This window comes from Lissotriton helveticus, chromosome 4_1, assembly GCF_964261635.1.
Source record: "Lissotriton helveticus chromosome 4_1, aLisHel1.1, whole genome shotgun sequence".
Classification (NCBI taxonomy): domain Eukaryota; kingdom Metazoa; phylum Chordata; class Amphibia; order Caudata; family Salamandridae; genus Lissotriton; species Lissotriton helveticus.
This window is the reverse complement of record NC_136063.1, coordinates 622,571,834-622,592,198: the sequence shown is the minus strand read 5'-3', so window position 1 is coordinate 622,592,198 and position 20,365 is coordinate 622,571,834. Positions and strand designations below refer to the sequence as shown.

The following is a 20,365-nucleotide window of genomic DNA, read 5'->3' as shown; positions in this document are numbered from 1 at the left end:
GAACATTTGTTTTGCTTCATTGCCTTGTATTTTTCGGTCTCGCCTACCAGACTGTGGATGCGGTCTCGTTATGAAAAACTTACTGTGAGCTTAGAGTGGGCGGTCAGCCTTTCCATTGGTGGGATCATTGTCACTTATTTGCTTGCTTCTTATTCAGTGACCTACCCTGACCCTCAGGACATCGCGGCCTGATTTGCCTAATTGTGGTGACAAACTTTTTGGTATTCTTACAACGGGCACAAAAAGTGCATTTCACAAAGATACTCTCGCCCCCAACCAGCACCACACCGCAAGTCAGTGTGAGCTGGGGATCGAGATTTCTGATGCCCGAAAGCGTGTAGAACATAGTTTAAAATGTATGCTCCCTCTTGCACGTTCCAGATATGTGGCTTCCCAGTTCACCTACTTACTGCTTGAGGTAGCTGTTTAGGTGCCCCTCTCCACCCTTAATGTAAGGTGGAAGGAGGGTGGCCGATGCTACTATAAGCGCTCCTGCTTGTTTTTCACGCTGCTTTGTGATGCTGGGAGTAGGAGAGAGTAGAAAGATGATGGGGGAAGGGTGGCAAAAGGAAAGGAGGATGACTGCCAGGGACAAGTAGGTGAAGGGAGGGCAATAAGACCCCTGCTGGGAATCTCATCGTGGTGTCGCAGAGCAGGAGAGAGCGAGAGAATAAATTAGGCTTCCAAATATGTGGGGGAGGGGGGTACCGATTTTTGCAGTCGCTTTTGTTAAAATCAGTTTTCTTTTACATAAGTCTCAATACCGCAATGTTTTTTGGGGTTATTTTTATTTTATTTTTGCAACTCACAAAATCCTGGAGTGCTTGCCTTCCTCTTCTTGTGTTTGTCCGTCCTCTGGATTATCGCTTCTTTATGATCCTTCTGATTGACTGGATTCGTATCTTTCCGCTGCTCACATTTTAAGAAACAATCTTTTTACTTTTCCATTCATCACTTTGAGAATGCATGTGTTTCTAGCTCTCTTCCTCTCGTGCTGCCTCCTCTCCCCTATTACTTGTCCGTCCACCACACTCGCCCCGCGTGTTAATCCCCAACCCTCCCAGCCTCTCTGTAAAAGATCAGCAGCGGGAACGCTATTGCTAGGGTAGAGCTGAAGAGTAAATTTTAAGGGTTAATTTTGTTTTATCTCCTGCATTCTACACATTGCATAAAAGCACAATCTTTGGCGATCTAAGGCTTTTTTGGCATAGGGGAAGGGCCTTCACTGCACTCTCAGCTGGTGTCCGAGGCAGAAGGTGTAGTCAGTGTGACGCTTCTCCTGGAGGTACATTTTACTGCTTTTTGTTTTAACAAAGTGAAACCTGTTGCACCCGCTATGCAGTCTGGCACAATAGTGTTCAATTTACTATGCCTGGTCAGTTTATGAATCACTATTGTTTAGGGTCAGTCCAATACCGGCTAATATTTGCTCATCTTGCTTTAAAAAAATACATCTGCTTCTGCTGCCGTACATGGCATTGACGTTTTATACTGTAGAATTCCCCTTCAGTCCTGCATTCCCTACCGTGAAGGAAAAGGCAGCAAGGCAAGACATGCTTTGTTTCTTATTTATTAGTTAATAAAATGTATTTCTTGTAAAACCTGCAAAAAATAATGGCCAGTGCGTTTTGACTCCAGAGCCTTCAACTAGACCATATAGTTCACCCTACAGTAATAGTCTGTTAAAAGTCCCTCTACCTTTTCAATGCAAAATAACTAGACTGCTACCCTAAGGTAGGGTGCCCTGGCAAGTCCTTGCAACGATTTCCCACCAAATGTGATTACTATGTGCAATTGTGTCCTACTCCTATAAGTACACTCCCTAATTTATGTACTGAAAAGTTCATCGTAACTACTCATTTCAGATCATGCAGTTGATTGTTTACAATTGTTCCTTTTCATGCTGTATGGATTAATTGTCTTCCATGTGTGCATAAATATTTTTGCCTCAGTTCTCCATATATATTTCTTGATGTAAAGTGTGACTGCCAGTTACGAGAAAAATATTTATGGGTGGTCATTCTCAGTGGGTTCAATCCTTATGGTCTTTTTGCTTCTCAATAATGCAATTGTTTGTCACCTGGAAATGCAGATATCTGTTTATCCTTGTGAGGTAACTGTTAAAGACGTTCTTTTAATTTAGTGATCATGCATGTTTGTCGTGAGTTAGTTTGGGATGCAGAAGTGATGCATCTCCATTTCATACGTTTGCACCCTATGTTCTGAACTCCTTCTTTTCCAGTACTTTTATCACCTGTCCATATATGTGTAAATGCAGTTCTGCATCCAGAGTATGACCCTATTGTACTACTTCAGTTTGGACTATTAATCTGGACTCCTCCCTTGCGATTTTTGTTCTCGGCCGCCACCTCTTGAGAATTTTACAGATGTTAAATTCCATGATATTTTAAATATTTGTTTTTCCCAATAATGTTGGATAGAAGATAACTGAAGTCTGTTTTTTCATTACTCATAAGTGCTTCAGTATTCTTAGTTTCACTTCGTTGGTAGTGCTGTCTCTGGATCTCTTTCTTCATGTACATAAATTACAAACTCTGATTCACAACTAATGTATTCCACAAGTCTCTTCTTTGTCATCATATATGTTTTTATAATATTCTATAAAGACATGACCTATGACCAATGGATCCATAAGGTTTCCAGAGATAATGTCTCAAATTTTGATTTGGTCAGTATTCTTCGCCACTTGTCACTTTGGAAATTTCCATGCCATGGTCTTCCCAATCTTTTCTCCATCTCAAAAACCACTTGACTAATGGGCAAAAGATTCAACACTTCCTTCTGAACGAGCTGTACTTGAACTTCCAAGATCTTATGTGGTAGGCATAGGTCCCGAGTACAGGTGTTGTGATGCTAATTTCATATTTACTTTCCTTTCACTCTAGGCAACAAAACTGTCTCCTAGGTGTGGCTTGGTCTGTCAAACAACCCCCTCTATTTCAGAGCCATCATTCAATTTGTGGAACTCCAACATTGCCTGTCAACAGTAGAACAAGCTCTTTAAACCACCAATAAAGAAATACCAGATATCTAATAGTGTTATTCAAGGGCCCGTCTGTATGTTGCAGAAAGCTTACGTTATTAATAGAACAGTGACCAGATTTAATCAATTTGGCCCAACGCATTTCGCAGCATTTGGTGACCAGAAAAAAAAATCTATCCTAACCCACCTGATTATTTTAGCTATTGTGCATGAACAAGATCTCATTAGCATGGCCTGTGCCATACATCCACATACCCATAATTGATGAGACCCCAGCAGTTTCTGCATCAGTAAAGTTGTGCAAAAACCATGACAAAACAAAACTAGCATTGACAAAGACAAAAGGCTGGCTGCCAGCACCAGACTTAATGGCTTTGCCGGTGCTTGTTTCTTTCGCCAGAAGAGCCCCATGGGAGAAAATAGGTTTTCTTAACTCTCTTGCTTGTGTGATGCTTCCTCTTCACACCACTGCCGCATTCCCTAAGTGTTGTCCCCTGCCCCCACCTCATCCATTTCTTCCCCTGCACCTCCGAGACCCTTCTCGCTTTTGTTTTTTTATTTTAACCCCCCCCAACCTTTCCCTCTATTGTTCCCTTCACTCCTCCATATTGCATCCTTTTTGAATTCTCTTTTAAATAAGTTTTATTTTTTGCAGTTTACCTCGGTTATTGGGTTTTGATGAAAGGTCACGCACACCCCACTAGCCAGCAGCAAGGTTGCCATGCAAATCCTTGGTAAAGTTAAATAAGACGATCGATACTACAAGAAAAAAGAAAGGGAAACCAGAATTACAGCAATAATCTAGTGCCCTCGCACCCCTTCCCATTCTTCCTCTCCCTCCCGAAGTTCTCCACTCCAGATGTTACCAGCTGCTGATTCTAGGATAGACAATATTTTCAGAAAGGATAGCAGACCCTCTCCTCCTTAAGTCCCAGTATCCTCTCTTATGTATGTGTATGTTCTCCTGGGGTGAGCTGTAGTACTCCGATTTTTCGGGCACTTCAGAGATCCAAAGTATCAAGTTAGCATATCTATTAAAGGGGCCTAATCTCGTTCATATACTTAGTTTTGTTTTCTAGCATTATGGAGATATATCCCTTTGCTAATGTATCCCACATTTAAAGCAGCCATTACCCTGATTAAGGAACTATTGGCGAACCCCAATGTAGCAAGATCCTTTGAGTGGCCCCCATCAGTGGCAAAATGACTTTTTTGCCCCACAGTTATCAGATACCAGCTTGCCCCAGTATTGGAACTTTCATAGATACCCATAGCTTGTATCATTGCCCGTTGTCTGAATGGGAGCCTCGGTAAACAAAAAATACCATAGCAGTAGGTACAAAAGAGAAAAAAAGGCCTCACCTCATTTTGTAGCAAATCCACCTCTTAAAGGTAAAAGAGACCAAAAACTTGCAACAACCAATCAGATTAGCCTCACCCCATAGAACCCTCCTGAGCGAACCTCAGATTTTCTATCGCACGTTGTGCTAAGGGAGTCTCCACTGAGCTCTGCTCAGATTTCTCTACAACTTTTGTATTTCAACTATATTCTCTTCAGGATGTCTGATAAAGAAAAGAAGCTTTATTTAAGGCCTGTCCTACCTGTTCTAAAAAGAAGCTTTATGTTGAAGACAAGCATAAGGATTGTATTTATTGCTTGTACCCGGATTACAAGGCCACTGATTGTAAAATCTGCATAACCTTCTCCACCAAGACCCTGAGAGACAGGGAAGGATGACTTTTGACCTGGTTTCAGAAGATAAAGTCAAGGAAAGAGGTAATTTCAAGTGACAGCGAAGAATCCTCCTCCGCTACATCTTCAAGGAGATCTAAAAAGAGGGGTAGGTCTTCCCCTTCAACTTCAACTGAACCTCTTGCTAAGGCCTCTCAAAACACCTCTGATAGGTCTAACAGGCCCAGTCCCAAAAAATCTCCTCACCGAGGTGTAAAGGAGAGGGAGGGTTTTGTTCCTGAGGTATTTTCTGCTCAGAAGGTGAGCCATGGACCTTCTATTGCCTCGCCACAAACTGAGAACGCAAAACTTTTCAAAAAGCCAAAATCTGTACCTCAGGAGGGAAAATCGGAGAAGAAAACCTGTTCGTCGACGACGACATCAGGTACGTTGGCGACGGTTACTAAAGTTCACCAGGTGTCGATCTCCACTCCTTCGGCGGCTTTGACGACGACTTCGTCAACGATGCAAGTTCCTATCACAGTGTCCTCAGCGATGGTAACAACCTTGATATCGACGACTATGCCGATGGTGGTGACGACTGCTACGATGGTACTGGCGTCGACGATCCTTTCTCCGACGGCGGTGCTTTCGTCGACGACAATTCTTTCGACGACGACTCAGGCGGCGGTGCAAAAAGTAAAAATCTCTATTAAAAGACCCCAAATGACACTGGAAATGACATCTCCGCGGAGGGTGACACTATTACCTCCTGCATTACTTTTGGACGAAGAGTACTCAGATGAGGAAGATAGTCCTTATGGTGATGCATACAGTCCATCCCAGCTCCAGGTGAAATACCAGGACTCAGACTCTGATGATTATTACGTGGAACAATGGCAACTCCCTCCTCAGGATAGGCCTCGAGAACAATTCCATCAAGGCATTGTGGCCATGCCATCTTCCCTGATATGTGACTTGCAGATCATGTTGTTGGATTATAGGAGGAGATTCCCATCTCAAGCCTCTCAATCCATGCAACCGCCTCCACTACCACCCCCAGCACCACCACCAACACCTCAGTCTACTTCTACGACTCAACCACCAGTACTGGAACCTTTGAAGGAACAGCAGAATATCATCACGGGGCAGGAAGAGGATGAGAATTCCTCAGATGATGAACGGAATGTGGAAAATGTCCCGAATCCGGATAGGGAATGGGACGAATATATCATACCAGATCCCGCTTCGCCTTGACCGGATCCTCTAGATTCTCCTCAAGTAGACATCGGAGGTTTCCATAATCTTATGGAGAGAGCTTCAAAGAGGTTTGGCCTTCCCGTTCCGGTAGTACAATCGCACTGTTTTCTCTGATTTCAAATAGCCTTATAGGAAATCCATCCGTTCTATCCCCATTATAGAGCACGTATGGAGTGAAGGAATAAAGGTGATGCAGTCTCCAGCTACCGTTATCCCGGTTCTACCACGACTGGAGGAAAAATATAAGGCTCCTGATGATAGTCCTGCTCGCCTGGTTGGCCAACTGAAGCCAGACTCCGTTATCTCTCAGGTGGCTCTGAGAAAGTCAAAGAACCAATCGGCACCCCTTACCACACCGCCAGATATGGAGGGTAGACGCCTTGACAATGTGGGCAAGAGATTTTCCTCTATGTCCAGCCTCCTGGTTCGAGCCTCCAATTGTACTTGCAATTTTAGGACGATATGATTGCCAAATGTGGTGCAGTTTGTCTCCTTTTATGGATCAACTGCCGGACAGTTCCAAGGCGGATGCGAAGAAGATCATTGAGGAGGGGGAGCGATCTTCCTCAGAAATTATCGATTGTGCTATGGACATTGCCACAACTGCTTTTCGCGCCTTGGAAGATTCGGCTGTCTTAAGGCGGCAAGGCTGGCTTCGGGCTACCTGGTTTCGCCCTGAGGTACAAAATAAAATTTTGGAATTACCATTTGATGGAGACATGCTTTTTGTTAAGCAAATAGATGACACACTACAAGACATCAAGGAGGACACAAACGGCAAGGGCAAGAGGAAAGGTTTTTTCTACCTATAGAGGAGGATACCAACAACGCTACTCCTCCTATTCACAATCTTCGCAATCGCACCAGCCTCAGTACTCTCAACGCCAAGGCCAGATGGCGTCTTTCTCTCGCCAACCTTCAAGAGTTCGACTGGGGCATCAGGGGAGAGATAGCAGCCTCTCAGCTCTGTCTACTGTTCCTTCACCCCTGGTAACATCAGTGGGGGGCAGGATATCACATGGTCTCCGCAGCTGGAAGATCATAACATCAGATCGGTGGGTCCTCAATATCATCCAGTTTGGCCATACATTGGAGTTTCAACACCTCCACCTTCCAGAGCCCCTCGCGCCACCGAATCAAAACATCTACATCTTCTAGTCTCGAAGCTCATCAACTGCTCATCAAAGGAGCGATAGAGCCAGTACCTCTATCTCAACGAGGAGAAGGGTTCTATTCCAGGTTTTTCCTGGTTTGCAGGATGGAGGAGAAATGGCGCCCAATTTTAGACCTGAGGGAGCGCCCCTATCTCATAAAACTGTTGTTTTGGATGGTATCCCATAACAATATTTTGCACCTTTTCAATCCTGGAGACTACATGGCGACTCTGGATCTCGAGGACGCATACTTCCACGTTCCGATCCACCCAGCTAGCAGACTATTTTTAAGCTTCACAGTAGTCGAAAGCCACTTTCAATCCAAAGTCCCGCCTTTTAGGCTCCGATCCGCTCCACGGATGTTCACAAAGGTATTGGCCCCGGTGGCAGTGTTTCTCAGAAGGCAGTCTCTACAAGTTTTTCCCTACCTAGACGATTGGTTGATAAAAGATCCATCTTCTCAAGCCACTACAAAAGCAGTTAAAAGTTGCATTCAACTTTTCAATCAACTGGGTCTTCAACTCAACAAGGACAAGTCTGTTCTTCTCCCATCCAGGTTGGCTAGATTCCTAGGGTCCATTCTGGATACGATATGCTGCAAGGCTTTCCCATCGGAGGAAAGGCAAAAAAGGCTGATTCTTTCTGCTCTTCAATTGCAAAGAAGACGATCCCTGTCGGTCCGTCTATATAAGTCTCTCCTAGGATCGATTTCATCCTGCATACCCTTAATTCAGCATTGCAGGCTGCGTATGCGCCATTTGCAGGAACAACTGGACATGCAATGGCGCCAGGCAGAAGTTGCGTTCGTCGACAAGGTAATGGTCACACCTCTTATGAGAGAAGCAGCCAATTGGTGGATGATCAAAGACAATATCTCGAAAGGTCTCACGTTCAGGATTGCTCCATCTCCCTTGGTTCAGACCACAGATGCCTTGCTGGAGGGTTGGGGAACTGTTTTGCAGGACCTTACAAGTAAGCGATCATTGGACGCCCGAGCAGCGTACTCTTCACATCAATCTTCAGGAGCTCAGGGCAATTCATTTGGCTTTGCAGGCTTTCCTTCCGAGGATTCGGAATTCCACCTTGCTGGTCCGTACGGACAACACGACGGCCATGCATTTCGTGAACAAACAAGGCGGAACAAGATCTCAAATTCTTTCAAAAGAGGCCCAGGAGATATGGGAATGGGCAATTCTCCAAACAATTTCTCTCTCAGCGGAACATCTTCCAGGCACCCTCAACACGACAGCGGATACATTGAGTCATCTGAAATCAGTCTGTCACGAGTGAGAACTGGATCAGGACACACTCGATGGCATCTTCACGCATTGGAGCACTCCGTCCATAGACTTGTTCGCAACCCCAGACAACAGGAAATGCCGGTTCTATGCAAGCAGGGATCACCATCATGGCTTGTTGGGGAATGCTCTTTCGATGGTCTGATCAGGCGCATTTGTTTTTCCTCCAGTTCCCCTATTCCAAGGCTACTCAGGAAACTCAAGACAGAACCCTGCACAATGATTTTAATTGCACCTGCATGGCCCTGCCAATTCTGGTTCACAGAGCTTCTCCTGCTCTCTCAAGATCAGCCGGTTCATCTACGGCCCATTCCATCTCTATTGACAATGTCCCAGGGCCAAGTGGTGCATCCAGATCCGAGCTCTCTCCAGTTGACAGCGTGGCTCCTGAGCACCGAGAATTCCAGAGTTTAAATATCCCTCAGGAGTGTAAGGACATTTATCTCAAGCCCGCACACGGAGTACAAATAAGACCTATCGCGTGAAATGGAAACGTTTCTGCTTATGGTGCCGCCGAGAGAACCTCCATCTGTTCTCTTCTGCTCCTCATCAGATATTGCCTTGCATATGCTCTCTGGCTAAGTCGGACCTGGCACATTCCTCCATTAAGGTACACCTAGCGGCTATCTCTAAATTCAGGCGGACAGTTTCAGGTCCTTCTCTCTTGTCCGCTAGGATTGTCAACAATTCCTGAAAGGTCTTTTCAGGGTTTTCCCTCCAGTTCGGCCTCCGATGTGGCAACTTAACTTGGTTCTGGCTCATCTCATGAGACCTCCGTTTGAGCCTATTCACAGAGCGGATCTAAAGTTTCTATCATGGAAAGTGGCCCTCCTTTTAGCCTTGACGTCCGCTAGGAGGGTTGGAGAACTGCAAGCTCTCACCATTATGGAACCCTTTTTACAGTTCAAAAACGACACTCTAATTCTAAGAACAAATCCGAAATTTATTCCAAAGGTCCCTTCGGATTTCCATTTGAATGAACCAGTAGTTCTGAAATCTTTCTTCCCTCGACCTAGTCTCCAGCAGAAAGGTCTCTGCATTCCTTGGATGTCCAGAGGTGTCTGAAATTTTATCTTGAACGCACAAAGGATTTCAGGAAATCTTTACAACTCTTTGTTGCTTATAGTGCTCCTCAAAGGGTTTCCCCTTTCAAAACAAGGAATCTCACGTTGGATTTCAAGTGCAAGTCACTATTGCCACCAAGCGGCGGGTAAGCCGCTAGAAAGACATGTACGAGCTCACTCCACGACATCAGTTTCATCTGCTGCTGCTCTCTTCGCTGGAGTTCCTATCAAGGACATTTGTAGGGCAGCTACATGGAGCAGTGCCCACATGTTCACAAAGCATTACTGCTTGGACTCTTCCACAAGGAGTGAGGTGGCAGTGGGACAGGCAGTTCTGAGGAATCGCTTCCAATGAGCGGTGAGCTTTCCCTTCTATCCCTCCTCCCTAGTATTGCACATTTTGTGTCTGATAATGTTTACTGACTACTGTTTCAATGTCTATTTACTTCTTATGAATGTATGGATAATGAGGTATTTCGATATTTATGTCACAAAATGTGCTTTCATTGCTTACTGCCAGCTACTCTGATACAAGCTATGGTAATCTATGAAAGTTCCAATACTGGGGCAAGAAAACAAGTTACTTACCTGTAACTTTGGTTCCCCTGTATTGGTAACTTTCATAGATTCTCATGCGCCCACCCTCCTCTCCTGGGAAAGCACAGCCTTCAGCAGATGTGGTTACTGTTACACAACGGCTACGAAAATCCGAGGTTCTCTCAGGAGAGTTCTATGGGGTGAGGCTAATCTGATTTGTTGTTGCAGGTTTTTGGTCTCTTTTAGGAAAAGAGGTGGATATGCTACAAAATGAAGTGAGGCCTAGGCTTTTCTTTCTCTTTTGTACCTACTGCTATGGTATTCTTTGTTTACTGAGGCTCCAATTCCGACAGGGAATGATACAAGCTATGGGAATCTATGAAAGTTACCAATACTGGGAAACTAAAGTTACAGGTAAGTAACTTGTTTTCTTCCCTCATATGGCAGACTCAGTAGGACCACTACCGGATCCCTTGACATGAGTGTTTTAAGTGCACAATCTGCCTTGATAAGGATCTGTCCCCAGTAAGTGTGCAACTTCGGGCAATGCCGTAACGGGTGTACTAAAGTGCCTGATGCCTCACAGCATCTCTAGCACAACTCTGTGTGTTTTTACGTTCTTTAGATGTAGAAAGGGTATTGAAAATCTTCCTAGTTAACACTTGTGTGGGTGTAGCCACTTCAAAACAATATTTGTGGATAGATAGTTTTCTGTATTTTATAATGTGATCATGATGTTAACAGAACTTTTCTGATAGATATTATGAACCACATATTCCCCACCTTGTGAATCTCCCTAGGAGCCAGCCTCTTCTGCAGTAGCTCTTATGCATCAGCATGAGGGGACATCTGCCTTCCTCAAGACTACATCCTGCTTCAGACCATGACACAAAACCACACATAGGTGCCATCCCTGCATGGTGACATTGACTCCCCTTCTTTCTGTGCCCTTTGATCCTGATCTGAAGCACCACTCGTACCAAGTTTGGCTCTTTATCAAAGGGATTTTGAACTTTATTTCTTTCTTAGCAGTGTGCAGTGATATTACCCCAAGTCCCAGAAGACAGCCTTTCCTATGTTTGTGACTGTGAGCGGTGCCCATTCCTGTGCTACAGGCCTTACCCCTTGATCCCCCTTTTGCATCACTGAATCCGAGCTTGACTAAGGACTGCAGTCCTTCTTCGGCTAGGTGTATGGCCCATGTCCTACTATAAACATGCATACTGTTGTGGAGCACGCCACTCCTCCAGTTACTCTACCTTGGCAATAATATTCAAGCTAATAGAAGATATTTTTGAGTCTGACTCTGAAGCATAACAGGATTTTTAATTATGATGAGGAGACGGACAATAAATGACTGTCTCCTCATGTTGATTCTGCCTTACATATTTGTTTACAGACCAGAGTCCGTCATTGATTCACCTTTGGGATCTCAGACCAAAGAAAGTGTTTCTTTAACTACTGTATCAAGAGGGGTGGCAGAAGTGCTAGAACGAACCCTCCCCATGGTGGAGACTAAGTCTGATATTGTTACTGAGATTTTGTAATCTCGACCCTTCTACTTGATAAGGCTGTGACTGGCTGATTTATGATCAGCCTAGGCAAAATGATTTTCGGCACCATTGGTAAATTGCCACGTTGCCATGCACCATCTATTAGCTCTAGGTGACCCCAAGATGACACTGCAGCCCACGCCAGAGAGCCATGTAGTACATTCCTCTACTTGCAATGTGAATCCTAACTCTTTGACTCAGCATTAAGGAATCCAATAGCATTGATGCAGCAATGTTTTTTTTCTTCAGCAGTCAAGCTGCATTCTAATGCCGCCTGCATGTTGGGCTTCTACAATCACTACTGGGACATGACCCGTTTGCTTATTTCTGTATTGACTAAGGAGCTAGATAATAACTTTGCGCAAATTAGTTTGCATGTGTGCCGTTGCGAGGGGACGAGATAAAGCCTTGCTAACTCACTTGCACTTGATCACTTCAGACCGGAGTCCTTCAGGTTGTCCATCTTGGTTATACCTATTCCTCACATATCCCATCTGTTCGCACCCAGATGTTGCTAGACACCTTTCCTAGGAACTGTTGCTCACCATGGGGGCGAAGATTGTACTCTAAGCAAGTGTGGAATGGGCTGTTACTCATATTACTTAATAGCCCCCAAGCAGGAGAGGGACTGGAGATAGATTTTAGACCACTGCTATCTGAAGTTCTCCCTTATCTGATTGACTAGTTGTAGATTCTTTACCTTGTGAATTTTCCCCAGAAGTCAGTTTGGATCCTGAGATTTATCATCAGCAGTACCCCTGCGCATCGGTAGGCAGCATCGGTCGGCTCCGCGACCGGTGCTGTGCCCAGCGGAAATTATGTAGCGGGACCTATATAGACTCCTACTGGGTATGCTGGAGTCGGTTCTCTTTTTTTCTGCGCCAGCCTGTGCGCAGATCCGGAGACAGCTACCCCTTAGCAATTTTTTGCCTAGCCTTCTTTTTTTTTTTTTACTTTTGTCAATATTTTTTCTGAGTCTTGGACTCCTGGTATCATCTAGATGTCACAATGTAGGACCCGATTCAAGCCCTGCGGATCCTGCCATCGGATGATGTTCGTGACATATCTGCACCACATGTACCATGGGTGTATGGAGCGCAACCACGACTCAAAGTTGTGCTTTGACTGCCAGATGATGAATCCGAACTCCTGTTCTCGTTAGAGAGGAAGGTTCAGAGAACTGTCGCGAAGCCCGCACTCATCGTCCCATTCTAAATCGTTGGGCAGTCCGGTAACCGCAAGAAGTAGTAGAAGAAGCATAGACGTTCTTCGAATCCACCCCTTCCATCGACCGGCGTGGGACACCGAGCCTCTTACTAAGACTACTCTGTGCCGCGCTGCTTTTCCGGTAGCCTGAGCGTCTCCTGTTCAATTAAGGCAATTTTATGAGGTCCTCCACCTCGATTTTGGGCATGCCAATTCTGCTGGGGCACCTTTGGGCCCTGTAGAGTCTGTTAGGGGCCCCAGGCCTTCGACGCCGGGTGCTTCAGCCTTTGGTCCGGAGGGCCTTGCGGATCCGTTGTCTGATTCGGCCAAACGTCGGTCCCGGTGACAATGCTCCCAGCGTAGACCGGGCTGTCGGTCGACATCGACCCCATCCCTGACGTGGACACTGAGCCAGACCGACGATGATTTTTTTATCTTTTGTTCCTGTGTTCATCCCTGGTGTTGATTTTGTGCTAGGAGGTGGTGAAGAAGAATGGGAGGTGCAGCTGGACCCTTTAATAGACCAGCTTGAACACCATATGGACTGGCAGATGGACCTGGGTAAGGCCAGTGGGTTGAATAATTCCCCTGACACTGGCTTGCTTTCTCCCCCCACTGTGGCTACGGAGGAGGGAGCCACCTACGCAGTTGTGGTGAGAAGGGTAGCCAAGATCCTTGGCCGCCAGCTCCCTTAGGCGGCAGTCAGGGCTAACCTCCTGACAGTGATGCTTCGGCCTGCGGCTTCTACTTTCAAATCATTTTAACCTTTAATGAAGCCCTAACTAATGTCCTTCTGGGCACTTACTCCAAGCCCAGCACAGGGGTTCCTGGTGACAGAAAACCGCCAGCCACCCCGCTCCGGGCGATCAAGTGTTCGCGTTGGACAGGTGGGACATGGCTGGAACATTAGGACATATCCCTGGTGTTTCACCACCTGGCGGGTTCTCTGAACGCCAGGGCGTACGAACTCCGCAGTCGGTGCATGGTAGATCATAAATGGCATCTTCATCTGGAGGGGGAGCAAGGTCTCATCGGTGGGGAGAGCTTTGGTTAGATCTCTTCCCCTCCAAAGAGAACACACAATGTCAGCAGTATTGCGTGTTGGAGTTTCCAAGGTGGCACTCGCTTGCTCGGCAATGTGGAGCTTCGGCCTCCTCTACGCCTTTCCACCGATACCACTTCTGCCCAGAGTGCTCAAGAAAAACCAGCATGACCGGGCTCAATTCATTCTTTTGGCTTCGGATTAGGCACGAAGAGTCTGATATTGCGACCTTCTGAGCATGGACATTGATCCTCCAATCAGACTGCCCCTTCTGGAGGATCTTCTGTCGCAGTAGCGAGGGACGGTTCTTTGAGCCTTTCCAGCTTCCACCTCCTTGTGTGGAGATAGAGCAGCTGCAGTTTACAGCTTTCGAACTTCCACCCGAAGTCTGTGATGTCATCTTGGCAGCCAGGCGTCCCTCCACTAAAATGGTATATGCCTGTAGATGGAACAAATGTGTGGCATGGTGTACAGCAGAGGCTGCTGATTCCCCCTTTCTACCCCTCTTTCGGAAGTTCTCTTGTATATACTTTCTTTGGCCCAGCAGGGGTCTGCTTTGGGCACCATTAAGGGGTTATCTTTCTGCTATCTCTACCTTTCTGAGACTTCCACATCATTCTTCTTTGTTCAAATCTCCATTTGTCAACAGATTCCTTAAGGGCCTTACTAACTTGTTTCCTCCATCTCCTTTTATAATGCCCCCATGGGATTTAAATTTTGCCCCCATGGGAATTACATTTTGCCCTCCTGGGGTTTAAATTTGGACTTGACTTTTCTTGTATGCTCCATTCAAGCATCTTCAAAATTACCTTCTCAGACTTCTAACCCTTAAGACTGCTTTCCATATTGCTATTACCTCTGCTCGCAGGCTCTATCTTTCAAGCCTCCCTAGCTGTCTGTTCATCCAGATAAAGTGGTACTTCGTACAGAAGCTTTGTTCCTTCCTAAGGTGGTCATGCGTTTTCATGTGGGACAATCCATTACTCTGCCCACCTTTTACCCACCCCCGCATCCCTCCAAGAAAGAAGAGACTCCACCTCCTGGAGTCAATGTGTGTTGTCTTTTTATCTTGAACGTACCAAAGACTTCCGGATGGATGATCAACTTTTTATGTGGGTGCCAAGAAAGTCCGGACAGTTCAGAAAAGGACCAACTCTCGACGGGTTGTCCTCTGCATTAAATTGTGCTACACATTATCAAAGAAGAAACCTCCTGTGGGCTTGCGTGCTCACTCTACAAGAGCAACAGCTGCAACCACTGTATTAGCAGGCGGAGTTCCAGTACTGAATATCTGCAGGCAGCAAGGTGGGCATCCCTGCACATGTTTACCAGACACTACTGCCTGGACAGCCAAGTCCTGAGGAACGTGTACTATGCCTGTTCGATTCTGCAGGACTTCCTTGTGTGATCTTGGTTCGCAGACCCTCCTCCAGGGTTGGTATTGCTGAAGTATCTATTCACAAGGTAAAGAATCTATGACTTTATCCTCTATCAGATGAATTAAGTTACTTCCCTTTAGTAATGATGTATCTGGTAGAGGCATATTCTACTGTAAAATCCTTATCACCCCAGCCCTCCTCCCTGCTCCGTGGACTGTTTTCTAGGGATCGGGATTCCCCTAAAGGCCCTAGTTTTGAAGCACCAGTGGTCAGTGTCTTTTATGGCTCTGCGCTTCTGGCGTGGAAAAAGTTAAGAACTGACGTCAGTGCTTGGACAGCGTCTATAGAAGTTTTGCGGCATCATTCCGCCAACGACGAATGTGGAGCCGACCCGACACACTGGGGTACTGCTGATGAGAAATCTCCACATCCAGACTGAGGCCTGGGGGACATTCACAAGGTTGAGGAATCTAAAACTAGAATATGTCTCTACCAGATACATCATTACAGAAAGGTAAGTAACTTATTCAATAAGAAGTTGAAGATGAACCATAGCACAATAGAAGATACTACTTGGATCATTAGTATTGCATGGCATACCTTCATACTTTCATGTGTTAGCCCTGCAGACTCACAGAAAGTATCTCTGCTTTGTTGTGGCACCAGTCCACTTCCAGTTCATCCCTCTACCTTTTGGCCTTATACTGACCCCTGAAGACTTTACAAAGGTCATGTCAGTGATTGAGGGCCATCTTCGTAAATCGGGGATACATGTATTCCTGTACTTTGAGTAGCTGAAGAAACAGAGGGGCTCAAGGTGGCAATTAGGGGACTGGGTGTCCAGTGCACTACATAAATCCGCTAGACCTGCATGCCATCCAATTTGCTCTGGAAGGGTAAAGTAATAATTGGACTCCTATATAAGTAAATATTGAAATTTAGGCAGCTCTCCATGGCAGTTGTAGTCTCATGATCATAGCAATAGCAGAGCCTGAAACTGACATCCTGAGTATGTATACAGTGAGCATGTAATACTTGTATGGTAGTAGACGTGTGTGTGAGAGGGTCTGTGTATTAGTCTGTTGGATCTATTTTGGTTCCTCCCTGGATTGGCATGGCACAAGATGGAGGGGGGGGGGGGGGGGGGTTACAGCGGTGGGGCGTGAGCTTCCCAGACATTGTAAGTGTATTGCCTGAATTTATGTGGTTGGAGGGAGGAGACCTAGACATTAAAGTGAGTGTTATGGAAAGAGGGCTACCCTTAGAAACTCCATGAAAACTGTTAGCAGGGGACTGCTGATTAGTTCTTCCTAAAATGTCCAGTGTGGTGTATGGTAGCTATGAGTGTGTGACTGTAGTTTCTGTTTTTCAAGATGAGGAAGCTTCTACTTCAGTTCTACCCTCTTGTTTGTCTCGGATTGCTGCTTCAGGAAGGTAAATAACAGCCATGTGCAGAAATCTTGCACTTTATTGGCCCACATTGCGAGTACTGCTTCGAACCAGTCCTGGGGCAACTGCAGGGAGAAGCATACATGCTGTGTCTAAAGGACAGCCTGAGAAGTAATCTTGAAAGAGAGCCACGCCTGTTCTGCAACATGAGGCAGTGAATGTACACTCTGTAGTGTTATTTGCAGTGCTATTGCCAAGTCTGTCTTTTAAATATGGGCGTATTAAACCAATTATGTTACAGCATCTTGCTTTGCATTGGTCTTTGAAACTTGGTCCTATGCATAAAATATAAATCAAAGATACTAGAGACAAGGTTTGTCCACACAATAAAAATGATAGCCTAACGTAATCTAACATGGCCTGATCTAGTTGAGCGTGGCAGAGCAATGGATATCATTGTATTATGTAACATACCTTATTTTCCGGCGTATAAGACTACTTTTTAACCCTTTGAAATGTTCTCGAAAGTCGGGGGTCGTCTTATATGCCGAGATTCAGCCGCCACAACACTGTAGACCGCCATAACACTGCCTCGAGGGAGCCTGGTGCCGCTTGTGGATGCACCATAAGTGCAAGAGGGACCTCATTATCATCCCTATCTTCATTTACGTGGATTGCCGAGCTGTGTGCCCTCCCCGGTTAGAACACTGGTTACCGGCACTGTTCGTGCTCCAACATAAAGCTAATATCCTGGTTTGCGCATAGCGTCATTGTGTTAAACATCCCTTTGACACCCTGGTGAGCCATCCAGATTGAAAGGCGGCCATTTGGAACTAGTTGCAGAGGGAATAAAATTGGGGCGCCTAGGTATACAATTAATGTTGCTTCGGAGCCAAATCTATAGGAGTGGAAACAACGCTCATTGACATTGGATAACATATCCGGGAATCAAAAAACACAGCGTGAAAACTGGGTTGGAAAGGACGAATCACTAAAATGACGCCGCTATGGGACACAAAATTGTTAGGAAACCTCAGAGCATGGAAGGGGTTCACTCAATGGGACCGCATAGGGATCTCCATGGTTTGGGACTTATGGGACAAGGGCACAGTGATTGCATTCTCACAACTCCGACAACAATACAACCTCAACCCCAATGAGACATTCAGGTACATGCAGATACGCCACGCGTTGCTTCAAGCAATACCTGCTGACACTGAAGTGCCAGAGTCTTCACCGTTAGAGGATAGACTATTGACAGACTTTATGTCGCAGAGTGCAACTTCTCTCACATACAAAAAGCTGGTTAATAATCTGGAAGACCCCACACTAAAACTTAAGGAGAAATGGGTGGAAGAGATAGGACAGATAGATGAGTCGGAATGGAATGAAGCGCTTGCGTCACCGAGAGAGGTAGGCATTTCGGCGAAATTCAGATTGGTACAACTCAAAATTCTGCACCGCATTTATTACACTACAGGGCTCGACTAATCCGAAAAATGGTACTAGTCCTGCAAGTCTGGTACCATGGAAAATCCCCTCGACCTGACTGCAACCCACTTGACCTCCGTCTCTGAAAACGGAGCAAAAGTGACAAGCTAACAAGATTTAAAGGCATCTTTATTGCTCATTCCCTTTGTGAGCAATAAAAATGCCTTTAAATTGTGTTATCTTGTCACTTTTGCTCTGTTTTCAAAGACAGAGGACAAAAGTTAGTTTGACTTCCTACTCGCCAGAAAGGGCGAGTAGGACCTAAAAATAGCTCGTCCTCATCCATTCTCACTCGCAAATGCGAGCGGGCGAGTGGATTTGTCGAGCCCTGCACTAGGACACTTCTCCACAGGATACATAGGGCACCACACCCCTTCTGTCTACGAGGCTGCGGGGAGGAGGGGACGCTATTCCATACGCTGTGGGACTGCCCAAAGATACAGGAATTCTGGCGGCAAATTATGCGCACTGTCTCCCAGGCCCTAAAGATCTCTGTTGTGCCCGAACCCCGTAAATGCTTGTTGAACATCTGGGACCCCAATGACCTGGACAGGTATGGCCTGCTGTGGGCTACACTGGCCATGACAGTGGCCAAGCGGGACATTGCACAGAAGTGGGGTGCTATGGAGCTGCCTTCGTCGGCTAGATGGACCAAAAACATGGACATGCTTATGGTGACAGAAAGGGCAGTGTATGAACTCAGGGCCTGCCCCCGTAAATGGAATAAGGTCTGGATGCCGTGGAACGTCTATAGAGGGGACATCTGTGAGCCATTGCCTGAGGACGAGAACATAGACACGGAAGAGGAGGAAGATTGAAGTGTTGGGTGCTTGGTTGCTAAATTATCTGTACTACAACATGCAGTATTCCTAAGGTTCGATTGCAAACAACATTGATAACAAGCAAGGTGACTGATGATTGGTTGTGGGCGTGTGTACAGTGATAAGGATGTGATGACAATAGTTAGGTTTAATTTTCTCTTTATTTCTTCTTATTTCGATGTCGCACAAACAAAGTACCGCTTATAAATTGAGGGTTATATGGATACAGCATATGTAGAATGAAGCGTTGACATTGGATTCAGGACACTGTGTTCAGGACAGTTGATAGCACTCATCCATATGCCTTTTTGAGCCTACGCTAAACGTAAATTACTATGCACATTCATGAGACCACTCTACCAATACGTGACTGTACAAACTACAAAATTGAAACTTGATTATGATATTGTATGTATAACATATGCCTTCATGTTAATAAAAATACATTTAAAAAAAAAAAACACAGCGTGCACGTGTGCTAGTCTGGCGTCTCTCTCTCCGTATCCGATGAATCTCGTGTTCATCGGAAGGAGAGTAGAGTCAGTGCGTGATTAATGGCCATAGAAAGAGGACTGTATTTCTAAAGCATACGCAATAAGCGACTAGAGGGCCACTGTCTTTGCGCAGTATGTGAAAAGGGGGGGAGAAGCCTAATATGCCCAAATTTGTCGTTTTGAGAATAAAAATATATATATACCGGTAAAAATAATACTACTAAAGTAGTAACCTACTGAATACCTGGTGCTAGCTAATATGTATGTCGCTACACCGTAAATCTCTTAGGCTGCCAGTAGGCTCCTCACACTGCGGGGAAAGAAAGAGGGAGAAGGTAGGGTGTCCAGTAAAAAATCAAATCACTCACATAACAAAAAATACACTGGCGTGTCTTTCCAATAGCAGAGCCCTATATGTATGCACACTTCAATAACTACACTGACCCTTATACAAAGCTACATCTAAACAATCAGAAAAATAACACACCCTTTGGACAGTGTGCACAGGAAAAACAGGTACCAGCTTGCCATGATTGGCTGGTTGTTGTAAACAGGGAAGGCAGTCAATCTGGTGAGCAGATACAGGTGGTGGTGAATACAGTACAGTACAGCACAGCACCAGTATCTGTACCTGGTTCATACAGTACAGCACCAGTACGGTACATACAGTACAGTATAAAAATGGCTAACAGTCAAGAACCCATCATGGCTCCAGCAGCAAGAAGAAAGAAATATGAAGCCAGTTACAAACTTAAAGTTGTAAACTTTGCCATGGAACATAATAACTGTGCTGCTGAAAGACAATATGGAGTAACAGAAAAGATGGTTCGGGACTGGAAAGCAAATGAAAAAGCATTAAGGAGTATGCCAAGGGGTAAGTGTGCATTAAGAAGAGGCACCCCACATTGGCCAGAACTCGAAAAACATATAGCAGACATGGTGAATGAGCATCGCCAAAGCGGTTATGTAGTGACACAAAATAAAATACGTTTGTTTGCACT

At 45.4% G+C, this 20,365-nt stretch overlaps 1 protein-coding gene across 4 annotated transcripts in view; it reads left to right on the top strand.

Annotated features, from left to right (window-relative positions):
* The window catches only part of CHD7 (chromodomain helicase DNA binding protein 7), a 771,490-nt gene that overhangs the window by 630,528 nt on the left and 120,597 nt on the right, over window positions 1–20,365 (top strand). The window lies entirely within an intron of this gene.